The following is a 17767-nucleotide window of genomic DNA, read 5'->3' on the forward strand; positions in this document are numbered from 1 at the left end:
CATATGACCTAAAGACATTTTTCTTCAACTGTTAATTGGAACTTTTTCCTATTTCAAATAAATAAATAAAGAATGGCGCCCCGAAGATGATCTACTAAAGCAAAACCTTTCACCATCAGTTGGGTAAGTTGTCCTGCATATCCTGAAAGGTTGCATGTTCACTCGTTTTGAGTTGGACATTATTATACTGAAGGCTACTGTGACTTGGAAAAGAAAACATCAACAAATCCTTGAGCAGTTTATTATCCACCACATTCCATCATGGCCATGACCTACATTCCAGAGACTCACCAAGTCAGAGATAACTGACGTTCAAGAAATAACTGGTTGTGTTATTACTGTAATGACCTCTGAACGTTTTCATTTCTTCACACATTTTATAAACACTTTTTACCACAAAGCCTAAGATGCTGTGGCGGGACTCGATCCCACAACCAGTACATCAGAATGATGTGAGGTTAACTACTTGGCTGTGAGCTAGAACGGAATATTACTCGTTTTCACTCTCATACTTACATATATCTGTTGTAACCAAGTGTTTAGTTGTTTATTGCTTTTCAGGCTGCAATATATATATATATATATATATATATATATATATATATATATTGCAGCCTGAAAAGCAATAAACAACTAAACACTTGGCTACAACAGATATATGGAAGTATATATACACACACACACACATATATATCATATATTAATATATATATATAATATATTATATATATATACATACATATAGAGATATATATATATATTATATATATATATATATTATAATATAATATAATATTAAACCTACCGGCCACTTTTAACCGTAACTTCTTCATTTGGCTGTTCATTGGATCTTAAGCTTGTAATGAGGAGCGTATCCAAAATGTGTGACGAAATCAAGACACCAAGAGGTCATTGAAGTTATTGGATAACTGATAAAAAGTGACCAGCAGATTCTACATATGTTGCAATATAGAGTAAAAAACAAACCTACTTTTTAAAAGCGTAGCAGAGGTGGGCGTACATGAACGCCTACACAGGAAAACGAGTTCATCTTAACTTCTAGGGAGGTCAAGAAATTGACCTTGATATTTCATAACCTCCTTTTATCTCGCGTAATCTTTTATCATTTCACTTGGGAATTTCAAGACGATTTGATACTGAACGAGTAAATCACCTGATAGCAGCGTCATTGGAGTTAAGTGAAACTAATTTCCTTCATCGCTCAGATATGAAATGGCGTCATCTGTAATCAGGAACAATAACAGGGATTTTCGGTAAAACCTGTTTGTAACCACCTCAAGTGCCAAATTTATAAATGCTTTGAAAAGCATTATAAGCCAAATAATGCGTAGTAAATCCGTTCTTCTGAGAGGCATTTCTCATTCGGAAACCTGACACTGTTAATCATTTTGTGAGTTGCAGGTGAAGCGCAGCATTTTCTCTTATCAATAATATCATCAGGCTGTTTCATATCTTGGCCTCTACAAATATGTTGTTTGGATTTGTTCTAAATCTCGACACTCGAAAGATAATTAATGTAAGAATTTTTCGTCACTGTTTGTTCTTATAATTAGATCAGTTTTACTGAAATGGAACCGAAACTAATTTTTTTGTTTCATACTTTTCAGTCTTGACAGGAATTGTAACTGATTTATAATTGCAGCTAAAGAAATTGAAGGTGACAAAGAATCGGAAGAGTGATTAACTTAATGCAATTCCTGAGATCCTGAGAGAGGTCACTGCTGACCTGTTGATCATGTAAGGTTGGATTGTCACCAGGATTGAGTCAAAACGCAAAATTTCGAGTCCACCAGAAAAAAAGGGAATGGGTCGAAAATTGAGTTACAAGATTTGAAAATAGACAAAAAAGCCATTTAATGAAAGTATATCAATAGGCACTCAATTCGAAACGACGAACAAAACTCGCTAAGTATTTCAAGAAAAGAAATGACTTGACCTTCAGAAACTAAGAGCATTGTTTGGTAGGTGACAGAAAGGTGGTGCAAAGAGAAATTTTCCCAACATCTTATTCAATCAGTGATGCGAAGCTTATACAGTTAAAGATAATATATGTTCGGCTAGGAACAATTGTATTTCAGGCCAGATTTTATAATTCTGTTGCTTAAAAGAAATTAAATGACCTTCAAAAAAGTGCGGTGGAGATATCTTTCAGAAATTCCTTACCAGGACCAAAGAGGCTACTTTGTTTGCCCAAAGCCGTCTTAGCATTCGGTTTTGTGAACGTTACGGAGGCGATCGGATCGCATGAAATACCATTAATTAAAGGATTCAATAAAAAAAAATGTGATAAGAATGATAAAGAAATACTACAGCTACACAGTGGAGATTTATAGAAAAACAAAGAAAAAAGTATAAAATCTCGTTCAGTACCCAACCTGACTGACTGACTGAGTGACGCCTTGAGGTTAAATTATCTGGTTATCAAAACGATAACGGGAAGCGACGGCTCTGGTTTATCCACATAGATTTTTATTTTTCTGTGAGTTTCCTTGAGATAGCTCACGAGTTCGTTTCTTGTAACTGACCCAGCACGTCATTATCATCGCCTGTACGTCTGGTGAAGAGAAGGATCATATATGCACACACACTTTGACATCGCAGATTATCGGTGACTCATCCAAGTCCATAGCATGGCAATGATCCGGAATGCCATTGTTTGTTAGGCTTCTTGGAAGGGTATATTTGTGTTCGGCCGATATAATCTTTTTACAATCTTTGCAAGGGATGCTTTATACAATATTTTTTGGATTGGGTGAACTGTTCTTAATTAAATTATTTCTCAAAATGTTACAATATTTGACTACTAAATTAATATCAATAGTCTTTAAAATGGGGATTGCAGGAATGAAATTAGGGTGAAATGGTGAACAGAGAATATTCTTAAGTATATAAAGCTAAAATAGTATATATATATAATATATATATAATTTATTAATTATACTAAAATAGAATTAATAATATAATATATATATAGATATATATATATAGCATATATATATATGAAGATAAAAGCCCATATATATATATATATATATATATATATATATATATATATATATATGTAGTATATAATATATATATATATATATATATATATACTATATATATACATGAAGATAAAAGGCCCATAAACACATGATTGCAACGTTAAAATAGTGTTTATGGGCCTTTTATCTTCATGTATATATATATGTATATATATATATATATATATATATATATATTATATATACTGTTGAATTCAGTAAATATACTATATATGTATATATATATATATATATATATATATATATATATATATATAATTATATTGAATGGATGTGTAGGGACGGAGCACATGTTTCTCTCTCGGAAGATTTTGAATGAAGGGGAGGAGTGACTGATTACTTGGAATACATAACTGATATGGTCGACTGCAACCCACTACCTGTTGTTTTGGCTGAAATGTGGCAGAATCCCTGTATGACATCATCAATTCAAGATGGCCCTCACTATGTACAAGATGCTCTTAGATTTTCGTTTATAAATCGTTTTAGAGTTAACCTATGAGAAAATTTTATCAATGATGATTTGTTTAATAATAACAAAAAAGCTTAGGAGCTTTATTTTCATAAATCCTACAGTTTGCTAGCTATAACCAATATTTGTAAATTTTCCACTATTTTTATTCTACTCTCATTGCATTTCCATTTGTAACTGACATCAGAGTTATCATGTGAAAAACGTGACTGAAAAATAATTTGTTCACCATGTAATAAAGAACATAACACACAAAAAAGAGCCACTGATGCACATATATCACTAAGATTTGTCCTTTTCAAATGCTACATTGATGAATTTTACAAAATGCATTCACAAATGAAAGAAAACTTTTAGGCCGAGCTTCCCAGAGAGCGGACAATCAAATCGTCCTCACTGAACAGCATCCAAAGCAAACGACAACAGCAAGACGTTGTTCACCTGTACACTAGTCTCACTCAATCTGCTCATCCAGTGACATATAAAGGAAATGAACTCATCAATGTTCATACAAAGTACGTCTTTGATCAAGATATTGAAAAAGGCACATCAGAAATGACAAACAAAGGACGTCAGTTGTACACAAACTTCAAGAAAAGTCGGACTGAATCAGATAGCTGTAGTTTGTGAGACCCATAAAAAAGATAGAATGTAAGAATGGAGGCAAGATGGCCAAGACAAGAGTTTCAGAGACCATTGTGCATCTAAAGGCCGATCGTGCACTTCTCACACGCCTGCTAGTTGCGTCCAGAAGTCGTACCGACATATAGATCTAAGCAATTGCGCAATTGCATTAGCAAGTATGAAATCTCTGCGTTACCTCTTTCAGTGTTGAACTCGGATGGAACAATGATTTTGCCTGGAAACGAGAACAGTTGGAATGGTCAGTGTACCCTAAAGATGTGACAAAAATTCCTTCTGTTGATGCTGTGGATAAACCAGGTGTATCAAACCAGCTCCAGATCATATACTGCAGCAGTAGCAGTGCTTAATGGAATAGCAGTTACAGAAATTGAAAAAAAAAAAATCTCATAGGAATACATGCCTTGAGTTAGCTACAGAATTTTGCAACAAAGTACATTTCACTTTGCAAAAGTATAATGAGGCTCACATAGTCTTTGATACCTACCTTGCAAATTCACACAAGAACTCCATTCGAAGGAAAAGAGCTGGGAAACAACACCTGTGGAGTTTAAAATAGCTGACAGCACTCAAATCACAACCATTAGCACGAGAACCCTTTCATCCCATTCTAAAACAAAAGACGAATTACCAGCATATCTCTCAGATAAGGCAACAGTACTTGCACAGATGATGAAAAGAAACATGGTAGCTAGTTGTAGAAATGAAGCAAAGACAGCAGAGGGAAAAGATGTAGCATCTACACACAAAAATATTCTTCACTGGCTTTATGCCTCACATCATGGTGCCACTACTCTCCATATTTTTCACTCGACACTGATATTTTTATACTTTGAATCTGGCGGTCAGGAATGTTCCCACCTGATACGATGTTTGTGAAGGACCTTCAAGACTTCAGACGCAGATGTCCTTCCCTGTTTTGGAAATCCTGGGTGCCCAGAAGAATTTACCAAGGGTGATGAACAACTGTTCGAGAAGTTTATTTGTCTATCCTACCTACCAGGAACAAAGATTTCTGACATCAGTGAACTTCGTTGATACATATTTACCAAGGAAGACCCAGGATGAAAACAAGAGCAGCTTTAACACTGTACATTTTAAGAACAAAAAACTAAGTGTTAGAGTGGAAGCATTCTGATCAACCGCACCCAAATTTGGCAGACACATTACATTTTTGATGGGAAATGACAGGACAAAGTTACACACCAGTCATGTTTCTCCTTCCTTGTGCACCAGACTCAGTCATTCAACCAGTAAGATGTTGCTGTCTTCAAGGACAATGTGATGTGCTCTGCAACTGACATACTCATTCACTGATATATACAGAAGTGTGGTGGTGATGAAAATTTATGTAGGAACAATGAAAATGAAGGTGAAACCCACCTCAGTGAATCAGATGTTGAGCTGCAAAACATGATGAGTTTATTCAATATACGGTAACCTACAATTATTTCAGTTTGAAAATGAGAAATACTTTAGTCTAATTCTTTATAAATTATGAAAAATTGCTTGTAATATGCTTTGTTGGTTTTTATGGTCAACAAATTATGTTTTATCCGTATTTTCCATTCGCTAATTTTGTGTCTGATTCATTCACTGATATGTGCAGATCTGTTCAGGGTCGGTGGTGATGAAAATGTATGTAATAACAATTAAAATGAGGATGAAATCCACCTCAGTGAATCTGGCGATGAGCTGTAAAACATTACGAGTTTACTGTACATAGAGAACATTAATTGTTTCAGCTTAATGTATATATTATTGAATGAAAATTGGAAATCCTTGTTTAATTCTTTTTTAGGATATGAAAATTTTTTCATAAATTGTTTTACTTGTATTTTTTCTGGTCAACAGATTATTTTCTATTCAAATTTTTCATATGCAAACTCTGATGCTAGTTCTTCATGGAAACACTGCGAGACATAGAATAATGACAAAATTGCCTCTAGCTTGTAAACTATAAATATATATATATATATATATATATATATATATAATACATATATATATATATATATATATATATATATATATATATATATATATATATATATACATACATATATATATATATATATATATATATATATATATATATATATATATATATATCACACGAAAGAAACTGATTGCATCCTTTTGTTATTTTTTTGCCAAACAAATCATTACTGATGAAAATGTTTGTTCATAGAATCACACTAAAAGGAGTTATAGACGAAAATCTGAGATCATCTACATAGCCATTTTGGATTATTGATTTCTGCGTCAATTTCAGCCGAAACACCAGGCTGTACGTTAAAGTACACCATATCACTAACATATTCCTTCCCTTCATCTAAAATCCCAGGAGATTACACAAGTTTCTCTACTGTTAATAAAGTAACCGGTTTTGGTGGTGAAGGGAGTTGCCCTAGTAAGTAGAATGTTACTGCGTGTACTAGGAGGAATATGATTCTACCTCTCTGTATGGATCCTGGATTCTACATATCTCGGTGGCATATTCCCGAAGTGCGTTGAGCTTCGGCCAGACTCCTCCCCTACAGCCACTATGGGCGGAGAGCCGGAGACTCGTATCTCTACTAGCAGACGACGCATTTCACTCTGCCATACTGCCCACTTCGTTCTCCTCCATCATTAGCTTATTTTGTTATGTTTTTATCATTTTTATTTTGTGTAAACATGAAATAATTTGCTATATAAATCAATATTATTCATAAATTTATTGTAATATGCTGCTAGCCAAAGTTCTTTAGTGAAAGTGTTTACGATGTGAATGGATGCTATGACAATTACATTTAATTGAATCTCAAAATGTGACAGTTAATGGTGTTTCCAGATATTATTATATAGTCAAATGACTTCGTTTCCTAAACCCGAAGTTTTGTTTACATTCGTCAGCTGACGTGTGGCCTAACTTATATTTTTCTTTTACTATATACGAGAAGTAATTTGGGAATTTGTAAATAAATTTTGTTTTTCAATAGAGTAAACATCACATTTAGTGATACACAATATAGAATATACTAATGGCAAAAATACTTTATAGCTTTCTCTTTAACTCTTGGTGTAGCATAACCTTAGAAATTTTGTTGTTCTTTTCTTTTATGAGGACATAACGGAAAATTCAGTCAAAGAAGGGCGACAAATTGACCAGCCATGTAGAATATATGTATAAGGTGGGGGGTAGGGGGGGGGGGTTAGTTGATAAGTTTCAACTTTGCTCAACGTATCCTTACAAAAGAAAGAGGAAGAGATGGTACCAACCCATTTAATGCTGCATTTGTAGACTCAAACATATGTTACAATATTCAGAATCCCATTAATAAGCTTGATAAAAGAATCGGGGAAAAATGATTGACACTGGGTTAGGCTGTAAAAGGAGCAAAACTCAAAGGGGTAGATATTCAAATCCTATGGAATGTAGGTTAAGAAAGGCACAGTATGACGACAAAAACCACAAGCCCTAATGTATTGTATGCTATATCTTGCTAAATTATTGCTTAAAGAAAGATAATGGTTCATGGAAGAGAAAGCAACGTTTTGAAAAACCACCTCTTTGTTTTGAAACATCAAGTGCACTAAAGGCAGTGCCAATGTGGAAAATAAATGTGTGAGGCACTGATGAATTGGGCAAAGGAATATTGGTGAAATTATTAAAGTCATATGAAAAGGAATTTTTATGATTTTTCTCAATTTTTACCCTTGCATACACTTCTGCAGTATTATTCTAGTTCCATATGTCAAAAGGCTCAACCTTCCTTTTTCAGATAGTATGCTTCAGAAAAATTCTCTTCACTTCATGATGCATAGTACTTAGTTTGTGTTCCTTCATTTTTGCTCTCAGATGTATTCACTTCTAAAGGGTGGCAGCCTGGAGCTTCAAGTAGCCTGCTGTTTTTCTAGTCCATACATGCTTTTCCATCATCTACACTGCAGTGCATAAAGGGACATGAAGGGGGTTTTAAAAAATAAATGTCTATACTGTGAAAATATCTTACATCCGCCTCTATTGCTAATGAAGCTGCGAGATCTATTAACGACAAAAAAAATATATATATATTGTAAGAAAAATAAAACCATTTTCAACACTATTATAATAAATGTCTGTAGCTTCCTACACACATGGCATGGATGCTAGTAAATAATAATAAATAATCATAATATAAGGAATAATCAATAAATAAATAATAACTAAAATTTAATAATAATAATAATAATAATAATAATAATTAAAAACTACAATCTGAAGATCACAGAAATAATAAGTGAGAAGTGGATGAAGAAATGGTGAAAAGAGTATGCAGTAAATTTCATCATAATAAAGATAATAAAGAGTTTAAACCAGCGAATGTCTGGGAAAAGAATTAACGGCATAGCGAGTGAGTAGTATGTAAAGGATGTCAGCATGTAGAAGCCTAACATTAATAAAAAATAATAATAACAACAAAAGAAGTCAGTATGGCATAACGAAATGTAAAATGCGTCGTCCGTCGTCTGCAAGTCTCTGGCGAATTTAAACAAAACTTCGGGTATAGGAAGCGAAGCTCCTTCCTATCAAGTAAATATATTTAACAAGTAATATAAATTATCTGAAACACTGTCACATTTTGAGCTTCAATTACGATGAAATCGTGTAATTGGATAACAAAATAAAGGTTTATCACTAAGGAATTTTCGAACACCTAGAAATACCACGAATTTCTGTGAATCGAATAACTTTTGCATGAAGCATTGTGAATAATTACACAACGAACAGAAATGACTGCTATTTTTAACGAGTCATAAAACATAGTATTTTCTTTGATTCGTTTTTATGGATTTTCAAAGAAAGCCAATATTTTTATTTTATGGTAAACTATAGTAAAACGGTATTTTGTTTTAAAAAAAATAAAACCAAACTAAATTATTTAAGAAACTTCAAAGGCACCACACTTTATAGCTTTTGAACTCTTTCATAAAGTGTTTGGTGTGGCTGTGTAACCGACAGCAAGGTTTCCAACTTTCTAAAGTGAATTTCTTGTTGCTCCGATAGTTTTTTTTACGAGCATACGCTTGTATTTTGTCGGATCCGATAACAGAAAATTTAATCAGATTACGACCTATAAGGTAATAATACCGCCCCCATCCCCATCCCCCTCCGCCATCGCCATCGCAAACCAACCCGAAAAGCTCCTTTAGGTATTAGGCTCAGAGGTCTTTATAATAATAATAATAACCTCCCCCACAACCTCCGAGTACGCCAAAATTATGACCAGTAAACACCCCTATTACTTAGACCTAACACTGAAGTCGGTTCCATGTCCACAGCTTTTTTTTTTTTTTTTTTTTTCAGCTAATTTGGTATTTGATTGCAGTTCGTTTAGCCTAAAAGTAGGCAAGTGCTAAGTAAAAATAACTGTAAATAGTATGCCGGATCGCTACCTATAAAACTTGGAGGAAGAGTTTTTGGAGACACTTGATAGGCTAGCCGCTAGCCTATGTTATCTCCCCCAAAATAAAAGGGGGGGGACAAACCCCGCCCCTCCATTACAGAGGACGCCCATCCCTACGTGTTATTCCGTAGCGGTGGATTTTTTCCTTCAGTTGTGTCATTAATTTTGCTTCTGTGTCAGTTTAACCATACAATCTTAGCTTAAGCTGTTGTGTTTGTTGAAATTGTGGTGCAGTCGGCTGTTATCGTGGTTTGGACTAGGTTTGTATGTTCCGGCCTGAAGACTAACCGTTTCCCGGCTATCATGATTTTTTAATTCTCCATTTTAACCTTTGTTTTTCACATGATGTTAGGGAGAGTATGCAGAATGAGGGGTCAGGGCATATGCATTTCTACTATAGTGGTCATAACCCAGGAACTCTCACTCAATCTGTACTCTGCCTGTTGGTTCACATAGATAGCTCTTAGGTGAAAGGAATTTTATTCCATAGTTTATAGCTTTTAGATTGATTTGGTACAGGTGTGTGTTTCAGTTCTTGCATGGTACATTTGGATTTGATATGAATATGATGCATGAATAACAGAAATATAATTGTGGTAATTGTACTATAAAATACGCCAATACAACAGAATTGACCAGAAGTATACTGTTCATTTTAACGAGTCATAAATAAAATGGTTTACCATAAATGTAGTATTTTCTTTATTCGTTTTCTTAGATTTTCAAAGAAAATGAATATTTTTATTTAATGGTAAGTCATAATAAAAAAAAAAAAGTTATATATAAAAAAAACTATAGATTTTAATAACTCGTTAATAGCTACTCGATACAAAAGAAAAAAAAATCAGATTACGACTTATAAGGCAACAAACAATACCGCCCACATTCCCTCCACTTCCCAAATGCAAACCAGCCCAAAAAGAGCCTTTATTAGGCTCACAGATCTGGATAAACTAATCCTTTATAATAATGATAATAACGCCCCCCCCCCCCCCACACCGCCATCACAAACACTACGGCAAAATTATGACCAGTAAACACCTATATTACGTTAGACCTAACAATGAAGATTGAAAGAGGCTTCCCCCCCCCCCACCCCCTTTCCTTTCTTTTTAGTTCATTCTGGTTGCTAGACATATTTTAGTCACTTCAGTAAGAAGTACGGTAGGTCTATGAAAATAACTATAAAAGGGGTTTTATTCAATTTTTACTGTTACTCATTTGCAGCATCTGTGATATAGCTACCTATAAAACTTGGAGGAAAAGTTTTTGGGGGGACAGATAGGTCATGTTGTCTCCCCTAAAATAAAACGAACTGGATTATTGGTACGGCAGCCGTATTCCTGATTGCGATAGATATTGGTACGGCTGTGAATTACGCATGCGCGAACCCTTATTTATGCCTCAGGCATATCAGTGATAGCAAGAAAATGACGACCTAGCAATGATTACGTGAACCGTGTAATAATACATTAGTTTTCGCTGAAAAACAGATGTTTTCAGGTTCCAACAAGCTGAAAAGGGCAATTGACGTTTACGAAGAGTCAAACTTCCAGAAATTGTATATCCGTAGGTCACGAACGATCGAATCGGCCCTGAAAAGGGTTCCGAAGAGGAGATTCAAAGAAGATTTGAAGCTTATAGCTAGTAAGTCTTGCAGTAGTGCGTCCAATATGGGAAACATGCTGTTAATATAGACGTGATTTGGATGATTACTTACGATTGATTAGGCCGTTTACCAGAGGATCGACTTTGGTAGTTTATGAATACAGCAGAGCACGATTTCTGTGTACTTCAAGTCTTCGGAGCTCTTTTCAGGGATGATTCGATCGTTCGTGACCTACGGACATACAATTTCTGGAAGTTTGACTCTTCGTAGACGTCTATTGCTTTTTTCAGCTTGTTGAAACCTGGAAACATCTGTTCTTCGGTGAAAACTGATGTATTTTTACACGGTTCAGAGGAGATTCAAAGAAGATATGAAGTACACAGATAGATTAGTTTAGTTTTATTTTTCATGTATATAGTCAAAATCTAAGTATGATTAAGTATTATTATGATTTTTTTTTATTTTCATTTACTGTTAAAATGTTTTGGTGCTTTGGTGATGACAGTATGGTGTTTCACTTTGACATTTTGAATTGAACATGTTCAGCGAAACAATTCAGTTCGAATATTATTACTACTGTCGCTGATCTTCTAGTGCCGTACCTATAGCTCTTAGCAACAGTGCAAGGGAACTGCTGCGTGATTAGCAAACTACCGTACCTACAGCGAAATACGGCACCACTGACAGAATCTGACGTACCCCCACTACACTTATGTTATTTGGGATGCAGGCTTATTCGGACCATGGCTGATTCGGACCATTTACTAGGCTGATTAGGGCAATTGTTTAGGTTAATTCGGACCATTTGATCGGCTGTTTCGGACCTTTGTTTTGGGTGATTCGGACCCATACAAATATTTTTATAGCAATAATATTAAGGGAACCTTTGATGAACTTTCAGGCAAGGTGGGTGTCATTGTATCAGTTAGAGAGTTTATGGATTATGTCGACCTAACTTGGTTGCAGAGTCAGGTGTGGAAAATGGAGAGCTGGCCAGTGTTTGGGCGCAGTATTAGGACAAACAACGATGTGGAGGGTGGCATCATAAGCTGAACAAAAAAGCCAAAAAAGTAACCTCGCAGCTTATTCACTTATATCTTTAATATACTTAGAGGGAAAGGAAATACCGAATCGGGTGAATTAAGCTTGTCAAAGAGGGCAAATTAAAGAGACGTCAGAGAAAGCAGGTCAAGGAACTACAAGGGCGTGTCATGAAACTGTAGGAGGACTATAATGAAAGGAAAATAACAACTGGTCAGCTACTGAAGAAATGTGCCCATATATACTATATACCAGTGTAACCAGTGGTGAATTTGGGTTAATTTAAGCTTTATTTTTATTTTTATTTTTACATGAGAGTAATTTGTAACTGTACGAAATAAATGGTCATAGAAACATGAGAGGAGTGGATTTCCATTGCTTCCCCAATATATTTTCATAATAGACTTTGGAATGATTATGGATTACAAACATTGAAACAATATTATAAAACAATGTCACATGTGTTACATATGTAAATACATATTAGCAGCGGCGGCTCGTCAGTAGGCACTGTGGAACTGCAGCACCCCTATAAATTTCATAATATATATATGCACAAAATTATGAATATATACATGTATATGAGAAATTAAGTATAGATTATCAATAATTCTTTGAAAATTATTACCATTTTCTTGTTTTTATAAAGAAAAATAAATAATTGGAACAATATGTGGAACTGCTGATGCTCAGCAGTTCTTATTTTGCTAGCAGGGTGATAATGTAGCCAGCTCGCACGTAAGGGTGATGGGACTGGGAGCACTGCCCTCTCGAGCAGTGTTAGCCTATCTGTTGGAGGGCGAAGGTGTGATTTGGAATTCAATAGCCTAATCAATATGTAGTATTAGTAATAGTGATCAAATTATGTTATGTAATGCATAATAATAAACTCAGTGGTGAGTTGCAATAAATGGAAAAAAAATTATAACCACAATAATATCAATGATACTAAAATTCAAAATAGCTTTCGGCAGCGATTCTGCTGCCGTCCTCTGAGAGAGAGAGAGAGAGAGAGAGAAGGAGGACGAGAGAGAGAGAGAGGAGAGAGAGAGGAGAGAATGTGTATGCATGCGTCCGTGTCCTAGGTGGGTGTTCTTTAGTCCTTTTGTTTTATATAGGCCTATGTTATTTTATTTAACTGTCATACTCAGTTAGGTATCTTTATGTTTTTGTTTTCGAGTTTTTATTCTTTTTAATGATTTTTATTTTTCTATGCTTAGTTTACATAAATCTGATATTTTTATTTAACCTCACATTCTCAATTTTCCTTCAGTCCGTCCGTCAGTGTTGATTACAGTTTCAAATTTGATTAGGGTAATCATCCGTTAGTAATCAGTCATAGCCCAAGAAAAACAGACAATTAGTAAATTTGAAGAAATTAAGTTTTCGGCATTGTTTATAGTGTCATATATATATATATAATATAATATATATATATATATATATATATACATATATATATATATATATATAGATATATATATATATATATATATATTTTTTATATATATATTTGTGTGTGTGTGTGTGTGTGTGTGTGTGTGTGTGTGTGTGTACTATATAATGTGTGTGTTTATGCAGTTAATATCAAGGAATTGAAAACAAATTATGTAACAGCACCCCTATATGAATGATACCCAGGAGCCGCCAATGAATATTAGGTCCGAATCGGCCAATCATATGAAGTCCAAATAAGCCTGGATAAAGGTCCGAATGAGCCAGTACATGGTCCGAATTAGCCTGTTCCCGTTAGTTGGCCGATTCGGACCTATCTATGCAGTGGTGGCTCCTGACTATCATTCATAGGGGTGCTGTTACATAATTTTTTTCAATTCCTTGATATTAACTGCATAAACATACACATTATATAGTAGGTACATATATATATGACACTATAATCAATGCCAAAAATTTAATTTCTTCAAGTTCTGTTTTTCTTGGACTATGACTGATTATTAATGGATGTGTAAGGACAACGCTTTTTCCCTATTTTCATTGTAACCAATCATCAAGTCGCGTTGTTCTTACTTCCATCCGATAGAGCGTTCCGCGGCCTTTCCGCCGATGTATAACACAAACAATTCCATTATTTGTACGCTTTATTATATCTAAATGAATGTCTGTAAGAAAACACAAATTTACCGTCTCAGAGTCATTTCTGCTTGCGGTGCGAGACTGCACTACATATTCGTCCGCACCTGTCTATGTCAACTCAGTTTGTCTGTAAATAAATCATCAATACCCAGCGACCTGTCTTAATCTCTGGTCCTCACAGATGATTACCCTAATCAATTTTGAAAATGAAAAAGTATCAAAATACTAAAATTCATAGGAGTAACTTTTGGCAGCGGAGAGACTGACAGACGGACTGACGGAAAATTGAGAATATGAGGTTACATAAAAATATTAATTTTATGTAGTAAACTAAGCGTAGCAAAATAAAAATCATTAAACCATTAAAAAAGAATAAAATCTCGAAAACAAAAACATTAAGATAGTACAAAACTGAGTATGACAGTAAAATAAAATAACAGGCCTATATAAAACAAAAGGACTAAAGAACACCCACCTAAAACACAGACGCATGCATGCACATACTCTCTCTCTCTCTCTCTCTCTCTGAGGAAGGCAGCAGAATCGCTGCCGAAAGCTATTTTGAATTTTAGTATCATTTACATTATTGTGGTTTTAATTTTTTCCCATTTATTGCAACTCACCACTGAGTTTGATTATTCTGCATTACATTACATATCATTAGTATCATCACTGATTCGATCACTATTACTAATACTACATATTGATTAGGCTATTGACGAATTCCACATCACACCTTCGCCCTCCAACAGATAGGCTAACACTGCTCGAGAGGGCAGTGCTCCCAGTCCCATCACCCTTACGTGCGAACTGGCTACATTATCACCCTGCTAGCAAAATAAGAACTGCTGAGCAGCAGCAGTTTCACATATTGTGTCAATTATTTTATTTTATTTTATTTTATTTTTTTACAAAAACAAGAGAATGGTAATCATTTTTAAAGGATTATTGATACTCTATACTTAATTTCTCATTTTCATGAATAGATATTCATAATTTTGTGCATACTATGAAATCTACAGGGGGTGCTGCAGTTCCACAGTGCCTACTGACGAGCCGCCACTGCCAATATGTATTTACATATGTTGCATATGTGACATTGTTTTATAATATTGTTTCAATGTTTGTAATCCATAATCATTCCAAAGTCTATTAAGAAAATATATTGGGGAAACACTCCTCTCACGTTTATAGGACCATCAAGTGTGGTGCCTTTCAAGTTTCTTCATTTTGATTTTATTTTTTATACAAAATACCTTTTTACTATGGTTTACCATAAAATAAAAATATTTGTTTTCTTTGAAAATCCATAAAAACGAATAAAAGAAAATAACACATTTTATGATAAATTATTTTATGCTTCAATTTTGTTTGTTGTAATAGCGTATTATTGTGTTATTAGATTCACAGAAATTCGTGGTGTTTCGAACGCTGTGATAATAACACTTTCGAAAATCGCTTAGCGATAAACCTTTATTTACACGATTTCATCGTAATTGAAGCTCAAAGTGTGTTATTAGATATATTTACTTGTTAAATATATTTACTTGATAGGAAAGGAGCTTCGCTTCCTAAACCGAAGTTTTGTTTAAATTCAGACGACGGACGACGCATTTTGCATTTCGCTATGCCCGAAGTTTTGTTTAAATTCGTTAGCTGACTTCTGTGGGCGGATTTTACATTTCGCTATGCCATACTGACTTCTTTATTCGTCGCCTAATATTTTGTTGTTATTATTATTTTTATTTATGTTAGGCTTCTACATGCTGCTTTAACTGCTGCATACTCCTGAGTTGGTCTTATTATTCTTTTCACCATTTCTTCATCCACTGTGATCTTCAGTTTGTAGTTTTTTTATTGTTATTATTTATCAGGGCTCGTGTGTAGGAAGCTACAGACATTTATTATAATAGTGTTGAAAATGGTTTTATTGCCAGCGTTGAAACAAGTGGAAAAAATAGACTATTTAAAACTACACAAGTGCAAATCGTCATCAGTCATGAAACCACGTCTTACAAATTTGTGCAGGTAGGTGGTCAGATACGTGCCTCGACATACGGAATTTTGCAATATTCAAGCGTTTCTCAGGTGAAAGATATTTTTCTGCTCCTGTGAGCAACACGTGTTCAAGTGGAATTGACCAAAACTTCGAAAACATTTGAACCGGTTTTAATTGGATTTCAAAGGAAGTGAGCCTTAGCGACCTGTGTGAAGAGTTATTCATTCCTTTGACAGTAGTCGGACATACTGGAACGCTCGGGAATCGGGATTCCTGTTTTTGCTGAAAGGGTGAGTCTTGAACTTTCCAAGTGTTGAACACAGACAATTCGCAGTGATTCTTTCTGTCAGTCTTTTGCATTCGTGTCTTGTGTTATGAACTGGATGAATCCTGCTTTTTTCCATTCCTTTCAGATGTTTCGAAGAGGGTAGAGAATATAATCAGTCATGGCTTATAGAGCTGGTAACAGAATTGATTTTGAAATAATGTGGACTGATTTCCAGACTTGGTGGGAGACGGGAATGAATTCCCGCACATATTTTTCTTGCAGTTGCTTATTTCTGCTGTTGGGATGCAGCTGAATGGGAATCACTATCTATCATGCGTGATTTTTCACTTCTTGTTAGATTTGCACTGTAAACAAGGTTTTGATTAGAAATAGCTTAGAAATAGGAACAGAGTTTAGAGAGAGAGAGAGAATGCCTGGCTCGCATGGGAAAGAAATTTACCAGGCCACTGCTACCAGGGGCTAGCAACTCTTCTAAGGTGAGTGTCCCCTTCCTAGGAACCATAACACACACACACACACACACACACACACACACACACACACACACACCACACACACATATATATATATATATATATATATATATATATATATAATATATATATACATATACGTATATGTAAATAAATTCTTCTGCTAAAACAGGATACGTCTCAAGCAGAGTCTCAAGTATAAAATGCCCATTAAAACATTGTTTTAAAGCTAAGGATAAAATTTAAAGCAGAATGGGAAAACAATACCAATCCCCTTTTTAGATGTCTTACTCATTAGAACTAATAACAACTACAAATTCACTGTCTACAGGAAAGTGACATTCTCACTTTCATACATACATTTTTACAGCTATCATGACATTTCAGTCAAACTCGGCATAGCAAGTAACTTATTTCTTAAAATCCTGAGAATTTGCTCCCCAGATTTTCTTAACAAAGAATTTGAACCCAAAGCACACAATAGAAAAAGCCATACATAAAGCAAAGGACATTTTTTATAAACCTACAGAAAACAAAGAAAAGGAAAAATACACAAACAAAATCATAATCCCTCACGTGGATAATTTACGAGAGATCACACAAACCTTAGGCCCCTCGAACCTTATCCGAATACACTGGGGAAATCAT

At 34.6% G+C, this 17767-nt stretch overlaps 1 protein-coding gene across 2 annotated transcripts in view; it reads left to right on the forward strand.

Moving 5' to 3' along the window:
• The window catches only part of LOC135218651 (cystinosin-like), a 203464-nt gene that overhangs the window by 45946 nt on the left and 139751 nt on the right, over positions 1-17767 (forward strand). The gene's annotated exons all lie outside the window — the stretch shown is intronic.

Source organism: Macrobrachium nipponense, chromosome 9 (genome assembly GCF_015104395.2).
Source record: "Macrobrachium nipponense isolate FS-2020 chromosome 9, ASM1510439v2, whole genome shotgun sequence".
In the NCBI taxonomy this organism is placed as follows: domain Eukaryota; kingdom Metazoa; phylum Arthropoda; class Malacostraca; order Decapoda; family Palaemonidae; genus Macrobrachium; species Macrobrachium nipponense.